This window comes from Macaca thibetana, chromosome 18, assembly GCF_024542745.1.
Source record: "Macaca thibetana thibetana isolate TM-01 chromosome 18, ASM2454274v1, whole genome shotgun sequence".
In the NCBI taxonomy this organism is placed as follows: Eukaryota; Metazoa; Chordata; class Mammalia; order Primates; family Cercopithecidae; genus Macaca; species Macaca thibetana.
Genome location: NC_065595.1, coordinates 68251910 through 68278622, shown reverse-complemented (window position 1 = coordinate 68278622; position 26713 = coordinate 68251910). Strand labels below are relative to the sequence as shown.

Here is a 26713-nt window from a genome sequence, read left to right as displayed (position 1 = left end):
TGCTCCATTCTATTAAATCACACAGAAAATTAAAGTGCACCCTTTTAAACCAATACACATGCCCCACGAAGGATGCCTTTGAAATGTGGATGACAAATGGTTCCAGGCACCTGTTTGACCAAGGCTTAGCTGACCACAGATGCCTCTTCTGGTTCCAGGGTGACTTACCACCCAATTCTGCCATGAAACTACCCTTGCAGGCTTTCTAGAGTCGGAGGCTACCCAGCAATGAATCAATGGGCTGAGATGCCTTATTGCCATCAGACGTGTTCACGCACTGGATGAACACTCAAGCACTGTTTCAGAGGATACAGACGAGATTCCTATGGGCACAAGAGCTTTAGAACCACAACCACCAAGGAATCTGAAAATTCGAACACCCTATGGTTTAAAGGAACTGTAGTTTTTCTGAATTGAAGCATAAAGCTCATATCATCATCTCTCATCGTGATGTACGCTGCTAATGCTTTCATGAACAGTCCATGGAGCAAAATGATAGAAAGTCTGTTCATGAATTTACTGGCTAATCTAGCATACACAATCTAGTTACTGTGAGCAGTCAGATGGAGAAAAATGATTATGATGAAAAGACCCCAGGGAAAGGATTTTTCTGCTCGAATAGATGAATGTCAAAATTAAATTACTTCCACTGGGAAAAGCATATCAAATTCAAGATGGAAGGAACCACGCACTAAGAAATGGAGACTAGCCCCAGAATAATGTTTCTTCAATTTTTTAAAAACCACAATCCAAAATATACTTAACATCATGATGCAGCACACACACACACACACACACACACACACTTCTAACAAAAGTTTCACAAAACAACACTTACCCTTATTATAGGCAATGCGTTCTGACTTCTACTATATTCGGATTTTTAATAATTCTGTTATTGAAGCATAGCAAATAGGCAGAAAAGCACACGATTATAAGTGTAGATCTTGATAAATTTTCACACAATAAACACATCTATGTAACCTATATTTTATTCTACTTCTTTTTTTTTATTGTAAAATATTTATAACAGAAAAAGAACCTTGTTAATTTTTAAGTGTGTGGTTCTGTGCGTTAATTACATTCGCACTGCTGTGCAACCATCACCACCATCCATCTCCAGAACATTTTTCATCTTCCTAATCCCAAACTCCATACCTATTAAACAGCCATTCCCTATTTCCCCTCCTTTGCCTCTGGTAACCTCCATTCTACTTCCTGCGTCTGAACTTAACTACTCTAGGTACTTCATATAAGTGGAATCATATTTGTCCTTTAGTGACTGGCTTCTTTCATTTGGCATAATGCCCTCAAGGTTCTCCATGTTATAGCATGTGTCCAAATTTCTTTCCTTTTTAAGGCTGAGTAATATTCCACTGGATGTATATGTATCCACATAGATAGATAGATAGATAGATAGATAGAGAGATAGATAGATAGATAGAGAGATAGATAGAACATTTGGTTTATCCTTTCATTCATCGATGGACATTGCATTGCTCCTGCTTTCTGGCTATTGTGAATAATGCTGCTATGAATATGAGTGTACAAATATCATTTTTAAAAATACTAGTTGCAACACATTAAATTGATTTTCTTGATGTTGAAAACTCTGGTGTATTAGTTCAAAAATGGAAATCAAACATATTCTTTCCTTTGAGCCTGATTAAGCTAAACAGGCCACTTTCAGACTCTTCATTTCCCTGATTTTTTGAACTGAGAAGAGACTTAGTGTGCCTCAGAAGGGAAGCTGTAGGAGTAGATTTCCTTCCCTTTCACTTTGGAAGCTGCCCAACAGTGAAAGCAATGCCTCACCGGGACGGGGGGACCCCTTCACCTAGCCACCCTCGACACACACTCAGCCTTCCACTGTCTCTTTGTGAAAGTGAGATAGTGTGCTGAGTCGCCAGGTTTTTGGCATGCTCAGGGTTGAGATGTGGATCCATAGTTCCTACACTCCCTGCTAAATGAGACGAGCTGAATTGGACTTGCTCAGAAAATTTCTGAGAGTCCACAGGCTACTCTGAAAGTTATTTACCTGCTGTGACTAACATACTGTATATCCTTTCAAAAAGGTTTTGGGAAGAGAAACTACTTCCCTGAGGCATGGGTTTTCTATTGCTGCATAATAAAGCACCTGAAACTTTCAACAACAGCAGGCCTCTGGGTTGATGATTGGGCTGGGCTTGGCTAGTATTCCTGCTGTCTGGCCTGGGGTCACTTGCATGTCGTCCACAGGCTCCAATGGGGCTGGATGGCCCATGACGGCCTTCCCACCTGTGCTGGTTGCTGGCTCTCTGACTCTCTCATCCTTGTGGAGGCACCCAGGCTTTTCATGGAGGACTCAGGGTTCAGAAGGAGACAGAGGGAGCCACAAGGCCTTTCAAAGCTCCAGCATGGAAGTCCTATAATATCACTTTCTCCACATTCTATTAGCCAAAGCCAGTCACTAGCCAGCCCAGATCCCAGGAGTCAGGAAGTCAACTTGACCTTGGATTAATGGGTACAAATATATATGAGAGAGAAGATATAAGACCTGATGTTTGATAGATCAGTAGGGTGACTATAGTTAACATTAATTGATTATATATTTCCAAATAGCTAGAAGAGAATAATTTGAACATTCTTAGAATCAAGAAAAGATAATTATTTAGAGTGATGGATATTGGCCGGGCGCAGTGGCTCACATCCATAATCCTAGCACTCTGGGAGGCCAAAGCAGGTGGATTGCTTGAGCCTAGGAGTTTGAGACCAGCCTGGGCAACATGGCAAAACCCTTTCTCTACAAAAAATACAAAAAATTAGCCGGGTGCGGTGGCACAAGCCTGTGGTCCCAGCTACTGGGGAGGCTGAAGTGGGAGGGCCGCTTGAGCCTGAGAGGTCCAGGCTGCAGTGAGCCATGAGCATGCCACCACACTCCAACCTGGGTGACAGAGAAAGACCCTGTTTCAATTATAAAAAAAAAAGTGATGGATATCCCAATTACCTGATTTGATTATATGAATGTATCAAATTATCACACGTGCTCTGAAAATATATACATGTAACATGTGTCAATAAAACTAAATGTGTAAATAAATAAACGTGACCTCTTGATGATAGGCGCGGCAAAGTCACAGTGAACCGGAACATACAGAGAGACGGGAGGCATAACTGTAGCCATCTTTGCCAGAGTCTACCACTCTCCACCACAATCTACCAACAATCTATAACATCCTGTTATTGCTTCTTTTTACTTTCCTGCAAATAAGCTCATGCAAATCTTGTTTCTAAAGAGTAGGGTTTTGACTCAACATCCTTACTTCTGATAATTTACTTACAGATCTACCTGCACAACACAAAATGATCTATGTACAAGATTACCCATGTAGCACACTTCATAATTAAAAACAACCCAAGTATCCATTAATAGAGGACTACTTAAATAAATCATGGTACACCAACAGGAGAGGACACTGTCCAACTATAAAAGAAAAAAAGAAGCCCTTGCGTATCGACCTAGGATATACTGTTGACTGACAAAAATCAAAGTGCTGAGCAATATCCACTGTATCCCAAAAGTCTTAGTGTAGTTCGAAACTTTTTATAATGTTAGAAGTACAAGTACTATAAACATAGAGGAAACACGACTTGAAAACTTAATTGTATAAATTTCTTTCTTTTTTAGATTAATCATGCCATATAATAATTATTATTATTTAATTAATTAATTAAATAATTGTTGAGACAGAGTCCTACTCTGACACACAGGCTGGAGTGCAGTGGTTCGATCTTGGCTCACAGCAACCTCTGCCTCCCAGGTTTAAGTGATTCTCTTGCCTCAGCCTCCCGAGTAGCTGGGATTACAGGCACAAGCCACCATGCCTGGCTAATTTTTGTATTTTTAGTAGAGACGGCGTTTTGCCATGTTGGCCAGGCTGGTCTCAAACTCCTGACCTCAGATGATCCACTCCCTTTGGCCTCCCAAAGTGTTGGGATTATAGACTTGAGCCACCACACCTGGCCCATATTATTTTTAATTACATACAAAGATCTAACATGTCACTCAGAGACCATTTCACCCACTGCTCTGTTTGGTCACCAGTCTCTTGTCTATCTCTTCAGCAATGGTGAAGTGCATACCCCTTCCTTGGGGAAGAGAAATCCAGGGTTTGTTGAGGTTGCTGTTGGCATCTTTCCCATGAACCACATCAAAAGAACCAGGGTGCCTCTCTCTGTTGGTGACCACACCAATTCTTCCCAGGTTAGCACCTCCAGTCACCATACACAGGTTTCCAGTGTCGAACTTGATGAAACCAGTAATCTTGCCATTCTCCAGATCAATCTGAATGGTGTCATTCACCCTGATGAGGGGATCAGGGTAGCAGATGGTGTGAGCATCGTGAGTCACCAGATGAGGGGTTCCTTTTGTGTCCACAAAAATTTTTCTCACTTTGCACAACTTGTACTTGGCCTCCTCAGGTGCAATATGATGTACAGGAAAGGGAGCCTTGGTGTCATAGATCAGAGGGAAATTCTCTACATCTTGTCAGTGCTCATGACATCCATGAATCCAGCAGGGTAGGTTACATTAGTTCAGACCTTGCCATTGATCTTAATGAAACTGTGCATGCAAAGCTTCTTTGCTTCATCTCGTGTCCGACATACTTAAGTCTCTGCTCTCTAGGAAAGGATGAGGGAGAAACACTTTCTTAGCTTGTGTGGATGGGTGGATTGATAAGGAGCAAACACACGGGTCAATTTATCCAGCATCAAATGCTATGAAGCTGCTGCCCGCTTCAGCTGCTTCTTGGGACCACAACCATGACTGCGTTAGGCAAGGAAAGAGCTTTTATTTTTTTTATTTTTGAGACAGGGTCTCTGTTGCCCAGGCCGGAGTGCAGTAGTGCCATCACAGCTCACTGCAGCCTCAACCTCCTGGGCTCAAACGACCCTCCTACCTCAGTCTCCGAAGTAGCTGGGACCACAGGCATGTACTACCACACCTGGCTAATTTTCTTTTTTTGGGGGGTAGAGACAGGGTTTTGTCATGTTGCTAGGCTGGTCTCAAACTCCTGAGTTCAAACACTCCACCTACCTCAGTCTCCCAAAGTGCTGGGATTACAGGCGTGAGCCAACATGCTCAGCCTTGTATACATTTCTTATTCACTTAGTCTTGTGAATTTGGAATAATAAATTTTAAACTTAGTATTTTTGTTTCGTTATTGTTTTCTATCTTTGATCAGAGATACTGAAACAAAAAATAAAATGTGCTATTTAAAATTCACAAAACTAAATAAGCGTAAAAGAGATTTATACAATAAAACTTCCAAGTGATGTTTGTAGCATTTATAATTCTGAAGTTATTAATGCCTAAAGTTCCACCAAGGCTTTTGGGTTACCCTATACAGGGTATGCTAACTTTCATTAAGAAAAAAGTGGATTCCATATCTTTGCTATTGTGAACAGTGGAAATAGGGTACATACACACCACGGAGTACTATGCAGCCCTAAAAAGAAAGTGATCATGTCTTTTGTGGGAACATAGATGGAGCTGGAAGCCATTATCTTTAGCAAACTAATGCAGAAACAGAAAACCAAATACTATATGTTTTCATATATAAGTTGGAGCTAAACGATGAGAACACATGGACACAAAGAGGGGAACAACACACACTGGGGCCTACTTGAGGGCAGAGGGTGGACGGAGGGAAAGGATCAGAAAAAATAACTACTGGGTATTAGGCTTAGTACCTGGGTGATGAAACAATCGGTACAACAAACCCCCATATCACGAGTTTACCTACATAACAAACCTGCACATGCATCCCTGAACCTCAAATAACAGTTAAAAAAAAAAGAAAAAGGTGGAAATAGTTGTGTTCATTTCCTGTGCTGTCTGTAACAAGCTACTACTAACTTAGTGGTTTAAAATAACACAAATTTGGCCAGGCGCGGTGGCTCAAGCCTGTAATCCCAGCACTTTGGGAGGCCGAGACGGGCGGATCATGAGGTCAGGAGATCGAACCATCCTGGCTAATACGGTGAAACCCCGTCTCTACTAAAAAATACAAAAAACTAGCCGGGTGAAGTGGCGGGTGCCTGTAGTCCCAGCTACTCGGGAGGCTGAGGCAGGAGAATGGCTTGAACCCGAGAGGAGGAGCTTGCAGTGAGCTGAGATCCGGCCACTGCACTCCAGCCTGGGTGACAGAGCAAGACTCAGTCTCAAAAAAAAAAATAAAATAAAATAAAATAAAATAAAATAAAATAACACAAATTTATTCACTGCTAGTTCTGGAGGTCAGAAGTCTAAGGAACGCTGCCTTCCTGGAGGGTCTAGGAAACAATCCATTTTCTTGCCTTGTTAACTTCTGGAGGCTGCCTGCATTCCTTGGTTCGTGGCCCCTTCCTCCATCTTCAAAACCGACAGTATAGCATCTGCCAAGTTCTCTTTTTTTTGGACTCTGACCCTCCTGCCTCCCCCTTAGAAGGTCCTCTGTGGTTACACTGGGCCCACTGGGGTAATCCAGAATAATCTCCAATCTCAAGATCCTCAGTTCAATCACATCTGCAAAGTCCTTATTCCACATAAAGTAACAAACAGGTTTTGGGGATTAGCACAAGGACATTTTTGGGAGGCCATTATTCTGACAACCACAGAAGTATATTGATTTTTGTTTATATCTGCATAATGATACACTGGAAGGATGTATTAAAAAGTAGTAGAGGCCGGGCGCGGTGGCTCAAGCCTGTAATCCCAGCACTTTGGGAGGCCGAGAAGGGCAGATCACGAGGTCAGGAGATCGAGACCATCCTGGCTAACACGGTGAAACCCCGTCTCTACTAAAAAATACAAAAAACTAGCCGGGCGAGGTGGCCGGCGCCTGTAGTCCCAGCTACTCAGGAGGCTGAGGCAGGAGAATGGCATAAACCCGGGAGGCGGAGCTTGCAGTGAGCTGAGATCCGGCCACTGCACTCCAGCCTGGGCGACAGAGCGAGACTCCGTCTCAAAAAAAAAAAAAAAGTAGTAGAAGTGGTTACTTATGGGGGCAGAGAGGAATGGGAACAGAATGGAAGTGAGAATTCTTAACGAATATCATTTTATGAGGATTTGATATCTGAATATATGAGTGAATTATCTATTCAAAAATAAAATGAATAATACGTAGGGTCTGTTTAGTTTCAGGTATCTCTAGCTTAGAGACACTTAGATTTTTGTAAATTCAGATGTCATGGACATAACGCTAAAATGGCTGAATTGATCCTATAGATTTGGAACCACATGAGTTTACTTACATGCAATGAACTATACATTCTATGCACAGCAAGTCTGGAATCTGTCTTCAGTTCCTTCTCACGAAGGAAATGTGAAGTCAGTGTGACTAACCAGTGGCTCCGGTTCACCCTGGGACATCTTAGCATGGTTCAGGCTTCCCAGCTCTTCCTGTGGGCACGGTGTTTCCTGCCTTCAGGATTTCAGGATAAGCTGCAGCCCGGGCGTGGTCTCTGCTGTGCACTCACGTATGCTGGGGTGATTTGCATTCTCAGCCTCTGCCTGTCAAATGAACTGCACTGGGCCAGGTTTCAGGAACTGTGGGCCCACCCCACTGAGATAGGGGGAGGGAGGATAGGTCCTCGTGTCCTTAAAGCACTTTAGTCCCTGAGGCTGCTGCTTGGTGTTTGTGTGTGAGCCAGCTCTGACTCACCACATCGAGAAGAAAAAACTTCCACTGAGGACAATTTGCCAAGGAAATGTGCTCAGGCCCACGCGGCAGTGAGTCCAGCAGTTAGGACGGAACCTGAGAGGAGGCAGTTGGGGAAATAAACAGAGCGCCAACTCAACAATCAGAGCCTCTGTGCTGGCAGCCTGCGATGGGAGAGGTTTCTCTGCCTTCATGGCTGCTTGCTTCACAGATTCATGCAAGCAGGTGACCTGCGAGCTCTCACATGCGTTCGGTGGGCGCCCCGGGGACTGTCTTCCTCCCCGCCTCCTCCTTGGGCAGGAGCCTGGTTTGTGTTTATTTTTGGTTGTGCCAGAGGGAAACTGCACTTTGAGGAAGAAAAACAGTTGCTGGTTGTTTAGGAGGGGCAGTCTAATCCGAGACGGCCTTGTCTTCTGCAGAAAACAAGCGAGGCGCAAATCAACCCAGGCGCAGCCAAGGGACCGCGGTCCCGCTGAGTCACAGCCGGCTCAGCGCTCAGCGTGACTCAGGGCCGGCCGCCTCCCTGAGGCATCTGTGAGTGATCCCAGGCGGAGGAAGCGGCAACTCTTTCGTCTACGGCATCTCCAGACTCATTTCCTTCCTCTGGAGGTCAGGTGCCCCGTGGGGCGCGGTTGGGGGTACCAGGCACCTCTGCATGCAGCTCCCAGAGAGCGGCCATCCGGCAGGGCCCTGGGGCCCACGGCCTGGCTTGAGGGGCTGGGCCTGCCTGGCCCCACCTCCGCCACAGGCTGTACCCTCAGACCTTGCCAGCCTCTTTCCAACACACCCATTGGTCTCAAGGTCAAGTCGGGTAAGAGGGCCTGGAGGGATTACAACAATAGAAATGTAAGACAAAGTAGCAAATGTAAGAAGTCACGTGTGCTGCTTTCTGCCTGCAGCAGAATGTCACAAAGCCCCAGCCCGGTGGCAACTTGCTGCTCTTGGGGAAAGATGCTTTGAGGACCAAACAGGCTAGAGCACACGACCCCCAACTCTCTTGCCTGAGTCACTATATTCCTCAAAAGATAAATGAGGCCAGGAGCAGTGGCTCCCGCCTGTAATCCCAGCACTTTGGGACCTGAGGCGGGATGATCACTTGAGCCCAGGAGTTTGAGACCAACCAGCCTGGGTGACAAAGTGAGACCCCCGCTGCAATCTCTATGAAAAACATTAGCCAGCCATGATGGCCCACACGTGTGGTTCCAGCTACTCAGGAGGCTGAGGAAAGAGGATTGCTTGAGCTCAGGAGGTTGAGGCTGCCGTGACATATGTTTGTGCCACTGCACTCCAGCCTGGGCAACAGAGCAAGACTGTCTCAAAAAAAAAAAAGATAAATGGTCCCAGTCCTTGCCTTTTTCTACACATAAGATCATGTCTGGCAAGTTAGTGATTATGCCTATGTAATCTATAACCAAATGCACTTTACACCCAATGCAACTTCTAAGGAAGTTTGATGAGATTTTGCAGAAACAAAATCTCCACACCGGTATATAAGCAGTGAGCTGAAATGCTGCCGCTGTAGTTTCATGGACCTCTCTAGAGGTCTGCTTCTGGGCTGTAGCCCTCAGTGATACGTCTGAATAAAACGGACTTTAATTCTTCTTCTTTTTTTGTTTTTTTTTTTTTTGGTTTTTTTTTTTGAGATGGAGTCTTGCCCTGTGACCCAGGCTGGAGTGCAATGGCACTGATCTTGGCTCACTGCAACCTCCGCCTCCTGAGTTCAGTCGATTTTCCTGCCTCAGCCTCCTGAGTAGTTGGGCTTACAGACGCCCACCACTACACCCAGCTAATTTTTGTATTTTTAGTAGAGACGGGGTTTCACCATGTTGGGCAGGATGGTCTCGATCTCCTGACCTTATGGTCCGCCCGCCTTGGCCTCCCAAAGTGCTGGGATTACAGGCGTGAGCCATCGTGCCTGGCCTCTCTATTTTCAACAATACAGGTGGAATCATGTTTTTAGAAATTTGATTTTATGCAATTTAAAGGCCTTCTGGTGATTTCAACATTTGGGGTCTCCTGTAGTTGTTCTGTCTAATCAATTCCTTCTGAAGGAAAAGAATAAAAGATGACATTTCCCCCTCTGCATATTACTCAACCTGGAAAGGTTTCCCTTAGAAGCTAAGAAATGTTCTATTGCTTAATTACTTACCATGACAAACATCCTTTCCTTTAAATGGAAATCTGTTGGACAATAACTGCTTTAAAGGCATCCTAATGGTAGCTAAAAGTGACAAAAATGCTATAGATGAACTTAAATATGAACATAGACTGTGCTTTCCTGACATTCTGGATGCTTAAGTTTTACTCTTAGGTCAGCTGTTTGCACAAAAGAACTGGAGAAAGTGACTGTTCCCCATTGTCCTGAACCTCTAAATCGACCTGTGCTGTTCCACCACCCTGCCACAGAATGACAATAAGGTTAATGAGTGCTTTTGATGACAAGGATAGATGGCAAAAGTCCTAGCTCTATCTCAGATCTCCTGTGTCACCTTACTTACCCTCTTCGAGTTTATTTACTTGTCTGTAAAGAATCTGACAAAAAAATATGAGGCAACCACATTCCAATCCAAAGAGCTAATGGTAGGAAAAAGAAACCAGCACCAAACAAGATTAAAGACGTAGAATTCACTAGGGGCTGAAAGCATCCAACATCAACAGATGCAGAGGAGCCATCGCAGTGGATTAGTGACTGTGAGGTTTAGGGGGCTACGCACTAATCCGGGATTCTAGAAACTAGGGCTGCAACTAAAAGATAATACATGTTTTGCCCTATGCTAGTTAAAATGCTTTTAAGCAGCACAAATATAGAGGCATCTGCAAAATGAGGGCATCCAACCATCTGTTACCACTCCTGATCACCTGAATACAGCATTCCTCTCAGCTCCCTCGAAGCTAGGCAGTCCTGCAGCCTGCAAAAAGAGGAGAGGCTGGGGGAAAGAAGAGCACAGAGAAGAGGTGGTTTCTAGAGTGGTCTGGATACATTTGTGTACATACAATAAATATTTTTGGCAACTTCTATATGAGACAAATTAATACTGTGCTTCATTTTCCTGGAAGAAGAAGGACAAATATGGTATCGGTCTGGATATACTTTATCTACCTTTACCCAAATGTCACTTACTCATTTACTGATCTACTCATCTATCCAGTCAATCAATATTTATTGAACACCTATTATATGCCATGTTCCATTCTAGGTGCTGGGGAGGCAGATACAGATGTAAAAGATACTCAAATAAAATGCTGTGAAGAAAAAAAAAAACAAGATAAAGGGGGATAGTAAGTGACAGGGGACATATCGCAGCATAAGGAGGTGGTTTTATTTGAAGAAATATGATATAGATAATGACTTGCATAACAGCTGATAGGGAAAGATTTTGTGTTTTTAAATAACACTCAACTTTTTGTGTTTGTATTCCAATAATTGTTCTATAAAAGAACCAGTTTCCCCTATGAAGAAACATAATACATTATTTTCAAGAGTAATGCATTTATGTGTAGAGGTATATAGATAGTATATCAATTACAAATTAAGCAATTAATTTCCAGGATGTCACAGGTTAGGTATTCTAGAAACAGATGCCAGGTTGAAATTTGATGGGCACTGTGTTTGTTACAGATCAACACTTGTGGAAAGGAGATGAAGGAAGCAGGGTTTCTCTAGGGGAGTGGTTGAACTACAACGCAGATCAGTAATGCTACCCTGTGGAGAGCTCGGGAGTGTCAATGGCTTGCCAGAGCAGGACCATGGTGGGCTGAAATGGCTGGACCTTTACACCCTACAACAACTGGTCCATGGATATGGGTCACAGGAAGAGCATACTCTTGGGCAAGGCAGCTCTCTGCAACTGAGGCAAGAGACAGCTGGCACCAATCTTCCTTGAAGGGGTTGTAGGCAGTACATCTTCATGTCCCCCACATAAGGATATCTATGTGGCAAACTAAGAGAAATACTTGCAACATAGTAATAGGCAGATATAAGATGCCTAAGAGCCAAATAGACCTTAGGAATCAATGAATGAAAAAAATTAACACTACAATTTAACCATGAATATATATATACACAGCATTTGATCAAGAGATACAGAAAACAGATAATAAATACATGAAAAGTGTTCAACCTCACTGAACTTTAAAACTATATAAATCAGAGTAATAAAATAAGATACCATTTTCTATCAGAAAGAATAAAGAATATCAGAAAGAATAAAGAAAAAATGTAGCACTTAACAAGAGGAAGGACTGAGAACATGAGCACTCTTATGCAATTCTTCCTGGGAGTGTAAATTGGCATAACATTTCAGGAAGGCAATTTTGCAATCTACATGAAAAGCCTTAAACTATACATACCTGATAAGCCAGCTGTATTCGTTGTCTATTACTGTGTAACAAATTAACCAAAGCTTAGTTGCTTAAAACAAAAGCATGTATTATTTCACAGTTTCTGTGGAATTTGAGAATAGCTTAGCTGGGTTGTCCTAACTGAGGGTTTCTCACGAGGCTGCAGTTGAGCAGTCAGCTGGGGCTGCAGTTATCTGAAGGCTTGACAGGGGCGGGAGATCTACTTCCATGATCGTGCCCTCATGGCTGTTAGCAAAGGGCCTCAGTTCCTCAGTTCCTTGATGGCTGTTGGCGGGAGGATGCTGTTTTAGGCCCCTCCATAGGGCCACTTGAGTGTCATTGAGACATGGCAGCTGACTTCCTTTAGACAAGTGTTCAAAGAACAAACCGGAAGTCACAATGTCTTTTATGACCTACCCTCAGAAGTCATGCTCTGTCAGGCTGGGCGTAGTGGCTCATATCTGTAAACCCAGGATTTTGGGAGGCTGAGGTGGGAGGATCACTTGAGTCCAGGAGTTCGAGACCATCCTGGTCAACACTGTGAAACCCCTGTTTCTACAGAAAATACAAAAATTGTCTGGATGTGGTGGTGTGTGCCTATAATCCCAGCTACTTGGGAGGCTGAGGTGAGAGGATTGCTTGAGCCCAGGAAGTTGAAGCTGAGTGAGCTGTGATTACACCATGGCACTCCAGTCTGGGCCACAGAGTGAGACCCTGTCTCAAAAAAAAAAAAAAAAAAAAAAAAAAAAAAGAAAGAAAAGAAAAGAAAAAAGTCATGCTCTGTCATTTATGCCACATTCTATTCATTAGTAATGAGTCACCAGGTGACTCACTCAAGGGGAGGGGAATTAGCTCCACAGAAGGGAGGGGTGTCAAATAATTATTAAAAACTCCTCTGCCCACTGACCCAAAATTATTTATATTCCCCTACACATACAAAATGCATTTACCCTCTGCTAAGACTTCCCAAAGTCTCATTTCTGAACAACATGCAGTCAAAATAGGACATTGATATCTTAATTCATTCCAGGTGCAGATGAGCCTCCTCAGTGATGGTCAAGGAAATACAGCTTCTCCAGCATAGTTGTTCTTGGTCTGAAGATATGTGAGGTTCTGAGCCAAGTTCTATTTCTGGTAATTTATTCTGTCAAAGCATAATTTTCAAAAAGTTAAAAACATGACTCTCATACAAATATACAATTAGAACATGTCAAATATTTGTTCATTAGTGAGAGATTCAGTAAGGTGGTAAAGCTGGTTGAGAAAGCATTTTGAGGAACTGGGCATTCAAAGGAATTTTTTTTTTTTTTTTTAATTGAGACGGGGTTTCACCATGTTGCCCAGGTTGGCCTTGAGCTCCTGAGCTCAAGTGATACACCTGCTTCGGCCTCCCAAAATGCTGGGTTATAGTAACATTTTTAAAAGAACGTTCAAATAGGCCAGGTGTGGTGACTCACACCTGTAATGCCAGCACTTTGGGAGGCCAAGGTAGGTGGATCACTTGAGCTCAGGAGTTCGAGACTAGCCTGGGCAATATGGCGAGACCCCGTCTCTATTTATAAAATTATTTCTTTAAAGAAATAATTTTTTTTTTTTAAAAAGGATGTTTAAATAACATTGCTAAGTTACATACATAATTGCATCATATGGTGCAGGACAATGGTACCATAACCTTTGGAATAAGACCTTCTACTGGATGGAAATATATAAGGCCACAGAGACCTCCACAGTGTCTGAGTTATATTCAAATAGTAAATACTAAAGGCAAACACAGGGACATTCTGTTAGAGAATTAAATAATCTTCAGTGGGCTTTTTAGACAATGCTCCAGCATGTTGCTGAAAGGACATGCACGCTCCCTATTAATATCCTTAGAATAAAACAATTTTAGGGAAATTTTTTTGCTGACACACATTAATTCAGTGTTTAAGGATGTTCATCACAGTTCTCTTTGCAAAGCATAGTTTGGAAACTGGCACCCGGGAAAAGGAGACTTTTTCTAGTGTGCTAGCTTGAGCTCTTGCCATCTTTACTCCCTGGAACCCTTTCATCTAACCATCTAGTCTCACCAAGCTATTTTCTTTATTTTTGCTTCTATCATTTCTACAAAAAGGAAGTGGATATGGGCCGAATGTGGAGCACTTTTGTTCTTTAGATTTTCTTTTGAAGGTCTTCCTTAAATCCTGAAGAAGCATGGATACTTTTGGATATTATCCCATCCATACCTGAGAGGGTTGCTCTCACCATTGTTTCAGAGAAAGAAAGGCTAAGATTTATTTATTCTGTAAATATGTGTTAACTTGATGTTGGTCACCTCATAAGTGTTGGAGATACAAAGATGAATAAGAAGGTCTCAAGTCCAATACCAGGAAGACTAAGTATAGCAACACACACAATGACTCACATTCTTGCCACCAAAGTGTGGTTCCTGGACCAGTAGCACGGATGTCACCTGGGACATGGGAGCTTGCTAGACATGCAGAATTACTGGCCTCGTCCCAAATCTACTGAATCAGAATCTTCATTTTTAACAAGATCCCAAGTGATTTGTACACACATTTGCTATAGGTTGGATCTGTGTCCCACCCACATCTCATGTCAAAATGTAATACTCAATCTTGAAGGTAGGGCCTGGTGGGAGGTGATTGGCTCTTAGGGGTGGATATCTCTGTTTAGTGCTGTTTCTGTTCTCATCATAATGAGTGAGTTCTCACGAGATCTGGTTGTTTAAGTGTGTGGCACCTCCCCACTCTCTCTCTTCCTCCTGCTCCAGCCATGTAAGACATGCCTGCTTCCCCTTCGACTTCTGCCATAATTGTAGGTTTCCTGAGGCCTCCCCAGAAGCTGAGCAGATGCCGTCAGTGTGCTTCCTGTACAACCTGCAGAACTTTGAGCCGATTAAACCTCTTTTCTTTATAAATTACCCAGTCTCAGGGATGTCATTACAGCAGCGTGAGAATGGACTAATACAACACTCAAATTTGAAAAGCCCTGTTAGTCCATTCTGAACCTACTTGTGTTTTCTACTTATCACCTCTTATTTAAAGTGCAGAGATGAATCCACTTGTTTTTCAATAGCTGGTTTGCAGAGCCCCCACCACCACTGGTCTACAATTTTAAAGCTTATATTTCGACATGGTAATACTAGAATGTCTTACCAGCAGGTGAAAATAAGAACTTCCCCTCTTCTTTCCCAAGTTAGTTTCTTGGACCTGTAGGATACAGAGAGAGACTGGAAAAAGAGCAGTAACCAAAATGTAGTAACAGTTACTCTGTTAAGCTTAATTTCCTACAAAGTCTTTTAATAAAGGGTGGTTAATTAAAAAAAATACATTTATTTTTATTAGACTTTATTTTATAGAGAAGTTTTAAGTTCACAGCAAAATTGAGAGGATGGTACAGAGATTTCCCATATACTGCCACCCCACACACCCACAGCCTCCCCCGTTGTCAACATTCCCTACTAGAGTGGTACATTTGCTACAATTGATGAAACTACATTGAGATATCATTATGCAAAGTTGATATTTTACATTACGCTTCACTCTTGGTGTTAAACATTCTATGGATTTGGACAATTGCATAATGACATATATCCACCATTACAGTCTCATAGGGAGTATTTTCACTGTCCTAAACATCCTCTGTGCCCCACCTGTTCATCCTTCCCTCCCTGCTAACCCCTGGCAACCACTGATTCCTTTACTGTCTCCACAGTTTTGCCTTTTCCAGAATATCATATAGTTGGAACCATAGAAGATGTTCAGATTGTCTTCCTTCACATACTAACATGCATTTAGAGTTCCTCCATATCTTTTCATGGCTTGATAGCTCATTTCTTTTTGGTAATGAATAATATCCCATTGTCTAGATGTATCACGATTTATATTTATCCATTCATCTAAGGACATGTTGTTTGCATCCAGGTTTTGGCAATTATGAGTACAGCTGCTATAAATGTCTGCATGCAGGTTTTTGTGTGGGTATGTTGTCAACTCCTTTGGGTAAATACCAAGGAGTGCAATTGCTGTATTTTATGGTGAGAATATGTTTAAGTTTTGTTTGTTTGTTTTTGTTTTTGTTTTTTGTTTTTTGTTTTTTTGATATAGAGTCTCACTCTGTTGCCCAGGCTGGAGTGCAGTGGCATGATCTTGTCTCACTACAACCTCCGCCTCCCGGGTTCAAGTGATCCTCCTGCCTCAGCCTCCCAAGTAGTTGGGACTACAGGCATACGCCACATGAAAATGTTGCTTGTAGAACTTTAAAAGCATCTCTGGTATGTCTCTAAAAAACAAGAAACTGTTTCAGGATTTTTTTCCCCCTAAATAGGGCAAATCTGCAAAGATGGAAAGAAGAGGAAATACTAAAAATAACTTTCCCCAATTAGTGAGAGCCGAACACATATGGTAAGATGGAAATAGTTTTAGATGGCCCAAAGTAACACTGTGATGCAAAATGAACTCCCCAGGCAGAGGGGATAATTAGAAACAGCCACAAAAATTTACTCAAGACGTGATGGGAACAACAGCTGAATATGATATTCAGGGGATGTGGAGACCCTGAAGAGGTGAGTATGGTCTTGCAGCTTTTTGGAACCTGGAGAAATTGAGGAACTGGTTCTGAAAACGTTCCTGCCTATTCCTTCCCATGAAGGTTCCTTCTTGGGAAGTCAGACATTCTGGATCTTTTACTAGAAATTCTAAGGGGTATGAGATCAGAGTCGCACATTTCATGAAACCCACAGGCAAGTGGCTGGGCCGCTCCTTCTCTGCTGGCAGGGATTCTGTTTCCTCCGGCATGCAGGAAGAGCCACCTGTGGGCTGTGGCCTGACGCGAGGGCACAGGACTGCGGAGATCGGGCTGCGAGCCTCAGCAATCTGGGCTCCGGCCCAGCTGGCCAGCTGGCCACCCTGCCCCGGACACGTGGGCTGCCGCTCAGCCAGCCGGACAGGTGCTCGCTGCCAGGGCCACCTTCCCCGGCAGGGAGGGTCACCGGTGGTGATGACAGGAGCCTGATCTGACCTAAGAGCAGCTTCTCCATGCTGTGCCACGTTCCCTTTTGTCACTGACTGGCGTGCATGTCCTTTGGTGACCTCGGGTATTCAAGTTTCTCTCTCCTCTTGCCTATACCCCGTGCAGACGTTCAGCCAGTGTGCGCCCCGTGAGAGCAGCGGTGGGTAAGACCCCGGGCTGCTCCATCCTGGTCAGGAGCTGGTGCCCTGAGCTCCCGAGGGCTCCAAGCTGCTGGGCACCTCTCCAGGTGTCTGACAATCTGTCTGACTGCCCTGTGTCCCATGCCCACGGTCATTCTTTTTTTTTTTTTTTTTTTTTTGAGACAGAGTCTCGGTCTGTCGCCCGGGCTGGAGTGCAGTGGCCGGATCTCAGCTCACTGCAAGCTCTGCCTCCCGGGTTCACGCCATTCTCCTGCCTCAGCCTCCCGAGTAGCTGGGACTACAGGCGCCCACCACCGCGCCCGGCTAATTTTTTGTATTTTTTAGTAGAGACGGGGTTTCACCGTGTTAACCAGGATGGTCTCGATCTCCTGACCTCGTGATCCGCCCGTCTCGGCCTCCCAAAGTGCTGGGATTACAGGCTTGAGCCACCGCGCCCGGCCGCACGGTCATTCTTAGTGTGAATTTTTCTGTCTACACCTGTTATTTCTTTCCTTTCCTTCCACCCACCAATCTTTAATTTCCTATCTAATCACCCCCAAACTCTGCTTTTGGGCACCCCATTAATCCCACGCTCTCCTCACACAATCTCTGGGCCAGGACTCCTTTCTCTCAGAGTCCTGGGCCTCACTCTTCACTTTTCCCATACTGACATGATGGTCTTGCTTTCCTCTGCATGTCCCAGCAGCGACCTGCGAGTGCTTAGTCCCCTGCTGAGGAACCTCATGCAGGATGGTGACGATGGCTGAAGGTGGAGAACCCGGGACAGCCTGTCACTTACAACATAGCCACACTCCCAAGAGTCAGCAAGCCTGGCCTGGTGCAGTGACTCATGCCTGTAATTCCAGCACTTTGGGAGGCCAAGGTGGGCGGATCACCTGAGGTCAGAAGTTCGAGACCAGTCTGGCCAGCATGGTGAAACCCTGTCTGTACTTAAAAAAAAATACAAAAATTAGCTGGGCATGGTCATGGAGGACTGTAATCCCAGCACTTTTACAGTACTGGGCGTGGGTGGGGGACGCTTGTAATCCTCAGCCTCCTAGCACCTGTAATCCTGGGAGACTGAGGCAGGAGAATCACTTGAACCCAGGAGGCAGAGGGTGCAGTAAGCCGAGATCGCACTACTGCACTCCAGCCTGGGCGACAGAGCAAGACTATGTCTCAAAAAAAAAAAAAAAAAAAAAAGAAGAAGAGTCAGCAAACCAGTGACATTGTTTTCCTTGATGCCTCTACTCAGCCTGCTCCAGGATGGAGCTGACGGAACTCTTTGCTCCCTGCCTGCTGATCAGTTTCCTCAAAATGTGTGAACCAAGACTCACTGTTCCCAGGTGGTCCTGCCTCCAGTCTGGCTGCAGGTCTCTCTTCCCCTCTGCCTCTCTCAGTGGTCAGTCCCACGTCTGCCTTTGTTACATAGAGCACCACTAGTTGACCATCCTCCTCCTATGAGAACAGATTAGAATGCAAATAACAATTCCCTGGGCTGTTGTCTGACACCAGGGATCCTTATATACCTTGGGAGATACCACCTCAGAATGACTGAAATAGAATAACAAATTGAAGCTGCTGCAATTTCACAACCTGGATGAATGAATTGAGTAACCACCTCAAGTGAGAATCTGTGTGTGCACACACAACACAGCAAAGGACGATGTCCCTCCTGGAGTTGGAGTCTCTGGTTTAGAGAAAGAGAAAATATAATCTGAATGGCATTAGGAGACAGAAAGGAAGTGCTTGCAGAGCAGAGAGATGACACTTTGGCTGGGGAAATCAAGAGACGCTGGATGAGAGGAGGGTCATGGGCCTGGGGAAGAGACCAATTGGGTTCAAATCCCAGCTTTGCCATGGACCAGCTCCAGGACCTCACTGTGCCTCGGTGCCCTTAACCATACCTATCTCAGAAGATTTCTGTGAGAATTACATGAGAAAACACTCATAAAGCCCCCAGCACACGGCAAGTGTTGATTAAATGGAAGCTGTTGCTTCACAAGTTTCATGGAGACCACATTTGATCTGGATATGGACATGTGCACGGGGAGGGTCCATGGCAGTGTCAGGCACTCCCACAGGAGAGGGCTCTCAAAGGAGTAACAATCCCCTTCTTTTGTGCGGAGAAGCCTTAATGGTACCAATCCTCAGTGATACCAATTTTCAAAAATTTATCTTTAAATGTAATAGGCCTTGGAATCAACTGCTAAAGAAAGCCACTAATTAAAAAAAAAGACAGGGCGCACAGGCGTCCATTGTGGGAAGGACTAAGGACTCTCCAAGTTTCATGGTCTAAAGCTACCCACCTGTAAGTGGGCAAACAACATTCAAGTCTGGACGGACTTGCCCAGAGAGGGCATTTCTCCCCGAGGTGGCTAGGTGGCGATAGAAGCACGCTGAAGCAGTGAGGATGTACCGGTCCCCAGACGGCTCTGCAGCTCTCAGGCTCAGGGTAGCAGGCATCCCCCACCCCCCAACACACAGCCCACCAGCACCCCACACATCCCCACCGCCTTCCTCTCCTCTCATCCTGCCTTTCTGTCTTCAAATATTTCCTGAAAGACTAATATGTCTCAGGCAAACACATGCACTACGATGCAGAAATGTATGAAAAATTCTATGGAAGGCCGGGCGCGGTGGCTCAAGCCTGTAATCCCAGCACTTTGGGAGGCCGAGACGGGCGGATCATGAGGTCAGGAGATCGAGACCATCCTGGCTAATACGGTGAAACCCCGTCTCTACTAAAAAATACAAAAAATTAGCCGGGCGAAGTGGCGGCTGCCTGTAGTCCCAGCTACTCGGGAGGCTGAGGCAGGAGAATGGTGTGAACCCGGGAGGCGGAGCTTGCAGTGAGCTGAGATCCGGCCACTGCACTCCAGCCTGGGTGACAGAGCAAGACTCCGTCTCAAAAAAAAAAAGAAAAGAAAAGAAAAGAAAAATTCTATGGAAATACCAAGTTTTATGTTTAATATGAATGTTACGTTGTCATGTTTGAGAAATGCATATCTGTTAAGAAGTCTCATCAAAACCCTAAAAGGTCCCCTCAAAGCTTTTACCTACCTAAACGCTGTTCAACGTTGTTGGGACTACACTTGGTTTAAGAAAACAAAACAAAACAAAACAATTTAACAGTAAGTATGGAAAGAGGACGGCTTTGCCAAAACACAGTCTTGAGTTCAACTCCTGGCTGCAATACCAACAGCAGTGTGACCTCAGACAAGCAATCCGATCTCTCTGAGCCTCAGATTCTACAACTATAAAAGGTGATAGATCATTGCACGTATATGGATATGACATTTAGTAGGTGCCCAACAGACTGGAGATCCTTGCACTGTGCTCTCTAGAGTAGGAAAAGCTCAGCATGTGGCTACCTGCGTAGAGAAAAGAGGGAAGTGTCTGAGCCAATGAGTAGAGATACTCACTCTCCAGGCTCACCTGGGGAGAGACTGAGGGACTAAATGCACACAGCTCTGCACGCATCAAACATCGGTTAACTTAAGCACCCCCAGCACTTGAAACTTAGAGGGAGAAGATTAAGGTAGTCTGAGATGTGCTTATTACCAAGCAAGAAGAGTTCACGCCAAGATTTTTCTTGAGTGCTTAATCTGGGTGAGGCCCAAGTCAGGCAAGAGAAGAATTATCACAAACTGAGTGGGAAACTGTCCAGGTGGCGAAGCTTTGTGAGCAATGGTGTGATGCCTGGGCAAAGACAGAGCGGGGGCAGAGAGAAAGGAAAGAGAATCGAGTCGGGAGATCTGTTCCCTGGCGTGCATGCCATTATTAGTCAATTTTGTCAGCTGGTTTCTGGGTAATTGATGGCACAGGCTCAGAGCTGACTGACTTGTACCGAGAGGGGACTCCCAGGGGAATCTGGGTCTGGATTGAGCCGCAGTGAATTTGACATGTAGTAAAGTATTAGGAACTGCAGGTGCTCCAGATGACCTCATAAAGGGTTCATTTTGAGATTGTGAAGTTTGCTGTTAGAACAGAGCTGTGATGTGTAAGAAGAAACTTAGACTTGTCTAGAAAGGGCTATTTCTCCCCAAGGTGGGTTCAGGACCTTTGCTTGAGGGAAGGTCCAGTGTCACTATCTGTCCCCCGTGGGACTTTAGACAGGTAACTCATAACTTCTAAATCAGGCTAAAGCAGGGCTTGTGGTGGGCAGAGTCCTGGGCCTTCCTCCTGGTATACACCCCCTGGATAACCCCCTCCCCTGAGTGTCATGGGACCTGTGAATATGGTGGGACATCACACCCATGATTATCTTTCATGGTATGGCAAAGGTGAAGGGTTTCTGCCACTAGAGTATCCAATCTGTTGATTCTGAGTTAATGGAGGGGAGGTTATCCTGGGTGAACCTGGCCTAGTTAGGTGAGTCTTTGAAAAGAGGGTCCAGAAGCCAGAGACAAATGGGAGTCAGGAATACTCTCCTGATGGCATTTATTTATTTATTTATTTAGAGATTTATTTATATCTCACTCTGTTGCCCAGGCTGCTCTCAAACTCCTGATCTCAAACGACGCTTCTGCCTCAGCCTCCCAAAGTGTTGGGACTGAAGAAGCAAGATGCCTTGCTGTGGAGAAGACCACACAGCAGAGAATGATAGGCAGCCGCTAGGAGCTTAGAGCAGCTCCAGCTGACAACCAGCAAGAAAGCAGGAACCTCAGTCCTATACCCATCAGGAACGCTGGCTGCCATTGCAGGGGGGGCAGGTCATCTCTGGAACCAGCCACTAGTGGGCTTGGACGAAGACTTCAGTGAGATGAGATGAAACGAGACGAGACGAGACGAGATCACAGCCCAGTTGACAGCTTGGTGGTGTCTCAGCCTTGAGAGACTCTGAGCAAGGGACCCAGCTGAGCCATGCTGGACTCCTTGACCCATGAAAACCATGAGATAATAAATGGGTCCTATTTTAAGCCACCAGGTTTGTGAGGATTTGTTACATAGCGATAGAAAACTAACAAAGGACCTGTACTGCCTACTTTGCAGAGTTGTTTGAAGATTAGGAAAAAAGTATGTAAAGTACCTGGCATGAAGAAGACTACAATAAATGGTAGCTTTAAGTCACGCAGTCCATAATGATCCAGTTCTTTTTTTAGAGGGAATGTAAATTTCTTTCTTTTTTTTCTTTCTCGAGGCAGAGTCCTGCACTGTCGCCCAGGCTGGAGTGCAGTGGCGCGATCATGGCTCACTGCAACCTTTACCTCCCTGGCTCAAGTGATCCTCCCATTTCAGCTTCCCGAGTAGCTGGGACCACAGCATGCACTGCCATGGCTGGCTAATTTACGTATTTTCAGTGGAGATGAGGTTTCTCCATGTTGCTCAGGCTGCTTTCGAACTCCCAGGCTCAAGCAATCCTCCCATTTTGGTCTCCCAAAGTGCTGGGATTACAGGTGTGAGCTACTGCACCTGGCCAAATCTTTTCTTTGCAGAATAAATCTTGTGAAATGCTTAAAACTGTTGAGAGGACTGAATGAGATCGTATGTCTAACATGCTCTAGTGCGGAGTCTAGCACACAGTCAACAGTAGGTAATAGCAACAATGAGGATGATGTTTGTAGTGGTTTTTATCCTGGTAAAAATGAGGCATGTATTGTAATAGACATAGATCTTTTTTTTCCCCCTTAAAACCACTTTTGCCTTGCTTTACAAGTAGCATTTCTTGCAGAAGTTCCAGAGACTGTAACAGAATTATCCACTGTTTGAATAGAAATGAACCTTAGATATAATGTGGCCCAACTTCGCTTTTCAAATGAGAAAACAGTGAGTCTGAAGTCAGCTTGTTTGACGCCACAAAACAAATTAGTAGCAGAATCAGGATTAGAATTTAGGTATCTTGATGTCAAGGCCACTTCTGTAGAACCATATATAGTTGTCCCCTACTATCTGTGGGGAATTGGTTCCAGGGACCCTGAGAATAACACAATTCCTGTATAAAATAGCACAGTATTTGCCAATAAGCTATACAATTCTCTAGTATACTTAAATAATCTCTAGACTACTTACAATAAGAAATACAATGTAAATGCTATGTAAATAGTTGTTGTATTGTTTAGGGGAAAACGATAAGGAAGAACGTCTATATATCGCAACCATCTATGTTTTTAGATTTTTTTTTTTTTTTTTTTTTTTTTTGAGACAGAGTCTGGCTCTGTCACCCAGGCTGGAGTGCAGTGGCGCGATCTCGGCTCACTGCAAGCTCTGCCTCCCGGGTTCATGTCATTCTCCTGCCTCAGCCTCCTGAGTAGCTGGGACTACAGGCGGCCGCCGCCGCTAAGCCCGGCTAATTTTTTGTATTTTTTAGTGGAGACGGGGTTTCACTGTACTAGCCAGGATGGTCTCGATCTCCTGACCTCATGATCCACCCGCCTTGGCCTCCCAAAGTGCTGGGATTACAGGCGTGAGCCACCGCACCCGGCCTTTTATAGAATATTTTTGGTTGAATCTGCAGATGTGGAATGCAGTTCTGGAAAGCCAATTGTATTTATTTCTCTTCTGAAATGTTTCCTCTATTTAAAACTCAATGCCATCTTGACTCATAAAGTATCAATATTCCCTTGTAAAACTCACCCTGCACACAATTTATCAGTCACGAACGTTTTTTTCCAGCTACCTCTCCTGAAGTATTTATCATTGAGAGTGATTCTTTCCATTAATGTTGATTGAGAGCCTACTTTGTGCTACATTTGGAATCAAGCTTGTTAAACTGCAGTCCCAAATCACTCCAAAATTAGACACCAAATTTATTGCAAACCCATGGGCCATAACGACCCTATAAAGGAGGTCTGCTGTGACTAGTATTTTGACAGATGAGGAAATTGAGACATAAGGAGATTCAGGGGCTTGCCTGGGCAGGTCCAACAACTAAGAAGACATGGAGTTGGGATTTGTACGCAGAGCTGACTAGCTGCCACTTTTAGCTTCTGTCCACTTTTAATTAGACTGCTTCCCAGAAGCTGGTTAGGCTAACATTTTACAATAATAAGTAGGATGGGTCTAGACTCCCCTCCCTTTGGCCCCATCACTAGTAGCTCTACTGGATCTGGGCTCATGTTGCCTCCTTGGTCCTAAGGGCCAACAGCACAAAAGCTCACAGCACTAAAGACGCATGATGAAGGAGCTGAACTTTGCCTTCAAGAAAAGGTCTTTCTTTGGGCCTTTTCCTCTTGTTGGGAGAAGTCTCAGTATCTTCTTCTTCCCCTTCTCCTTGCAGCTTTGTTTTTATTTTTTATTTTTTATTTTTAGAGAGAGGATCTTGCTCTGTCACCCTGGCTGAAGTGCAGTGATGTGAGCATAGCTCACTGCAGCCTAGAACTCCTGGGCTGAAGTGATCCTCCTGCCTCAGCCTCCCAAATAGCTGGGACTACAGGCATTTGCCACCACACTTGGCTAAATTTTTTTTTTTTTTTTGTAGAGACAGGGTCTTGCTACATTGCCCAGGCTGGTCTTGAACTCCTGGCCTCAAGTGACCCTCCTGCCTTGGCCTCTCAAAGTCCTGGGATTACAGGTGTGAGCCACCACACTGGCCTCCCCTGCAGAATTTAAGAGAGAAATCTGAACTCCCCCTGTTCTTGGTTGCTTTGGTTGAAGCTCCTTGAGATTGTCTGAGATTGTCTCCACAGTGGTCCCAGCTGCCTTCTCGGCCTCTCTCTCAGTTAGATATTGAAATACTTCCCCAGAGTTTTTAGCTCCCTTTTAACCAGAATTCTCCTTTTTCCTTGGCAGGCATCTCAGACACTCGGTCAGGCAGCAGCTGGAGTGTCTGCGATGGTTTCCCCGCCCCTCAGGAATGACCCTGCCTCTCTGCAGATGGCCTCTCAGACCTGCCTTCACAGGAGGGCGGCCTTTGTTAGGTAACCATGCCCTGGCTTCAAGGTGGGGTTAAGCTTGTCTGTAGTGAGAGCAGGTGTTCAGGTGTCTGTAGCGAGAGCAGAAAACAAGTGCCAAGGAAATGCCACTAAAGAATGGAGAGGAATCTTCCAGCCCCAGGGGCTCATAGACCACTCCCTCCTGCCATAGGCCTGTCCTCTGAACGCGACTCCCAGGGGAGGGGCCCTTCCTGTGAGTCCTGCGTTTATGAACCTGGACAAGTAGGAACAGGAGCAGAGCAAGCCTGAGAATGATTGAAATGTTGTCTTTCCGTCCAGCAGAGCAGAAAACCTGTGCTTGGGGAACTGAAGTTTGAGAAACGCAAAGCGCCTTGGTGTTCCGGGATGAGCACATTGGAGCTTAGGTCCCTCCATTCCTGGTAGTAGAGAAAGCAGTGGAGGGTTCAGCCTGGAGGCGGAGAAAGAGCCCAACAATTACAGGGAAGCTCAAGGTCAGCACAGGGATAAGGCCAGAATCTAACCACAGATGCATATGATTTCAGCTTTCCGCATGCACTTGTGTTGAAAGTAACTGTTGGAAAATTGTAGTCTGCTCATTCCAATTGTTCTTTTAAAACCATCCACATGTTGTTCTTAGCAAAGTCAGTGTCTGAAAACCCCTGTGAGGCTCATCACGCTCGAATGCCACCAAGTACATCTGTAGGCTGAATTGTACATAGCGTGTGAGGGCGCTGTTGCCATCTGTAAAACACAGCATTCATTTTAAAATGTCACTTGTCAATCACATCAGTGCACTCCAGCCTGGGCAACAGAGTGAGACTGACTCAAAAGAAAAAAAAATGTCACTTGACAATAGGATTTTTAAAATGAATGATACAAGCACTGTTAATGAGACCTATGAAGTTTCCTAACGTTACAATGCATCTCATACTCGAAAAGGTGGGGAACCGTTGCCTTAAAGATCTAGCTAAGGTCGGGCACAGTGGCTCATGCCTGTAATCCAGCACTTTGGGAAGCAGAGGCAGGCGGATTACTTGAGATCAGGAGTTCGAGACCAGCCTGGCCAACATGGCGAAACCTCGTCTCTACTAACAATACGAAACTTAGCCAGGTGTGGTGGCGGGCACCTGTAATCCCAGCTACTCAGGAGGCTGAGGCAGGAGAATCACTTGAACCCAGGAGGCAGTGGTTGCAGTGAGCTGAGATCACACCATTGCACTACAGTCAGAGTGACAGAATGAGACTCTGTCTCAAAACAAAAACAAAAACAAAAACAAGTCTAGCTGTGGAGGTTTCTGGAACTAGGTAGAACTGCCACTCGTCCACCTTCATCGTTAAGCTACTGTACGGACAAGGGAAGCTACCCCTTAAGTTTGCATCCGCATCTCATGTTCCCTAGTACCTGGTACTGCCCTAGGAGAGGTGTCTCATGTGGCACCTGATATATCTGGTCCCCCTTCCCGGCCTAGGAATTACCAAGGCAAACTATAAAAAAATTTTTTTTTACACTGGATTTATAAGATTTATTATAAAAGCACATAGAAATACATTTATATTTCTGTGCCAGTGTTAGACTGATTAGTCCTCAATGGTACTTATGAGAAGTGAACGGCCAGTGAACAGCAACAAAAGCCACATTAACAGGGAGCCTAAGTAGCTATTGGAAAAAAAATCAATGCTAGCCTGCCTGGGTGCGGTGGCT

General features: G+C 44.7%; 1 protein-coding gene and 1 pseudogene across 1 annotated transcript in view; both read right to left on the bottom strand.

Annotated features, from left to right (window-relative positions):
• Positions 1 to 26713, bottom strand: part of NDUFV2 (NADH:ubiquinone oxidoreductase core subunit V2) — a 335006-nt gene that overhangs the window by 109742 nt on the left and 198551 nt on the right. The gene's annotated exons all lie outside the window — the stretch shown is intronic.
• Positions 3744 to 4910, bottom strand: LOC126941130 (40S ribosomal protein S4-like; annotated as a pseudogene).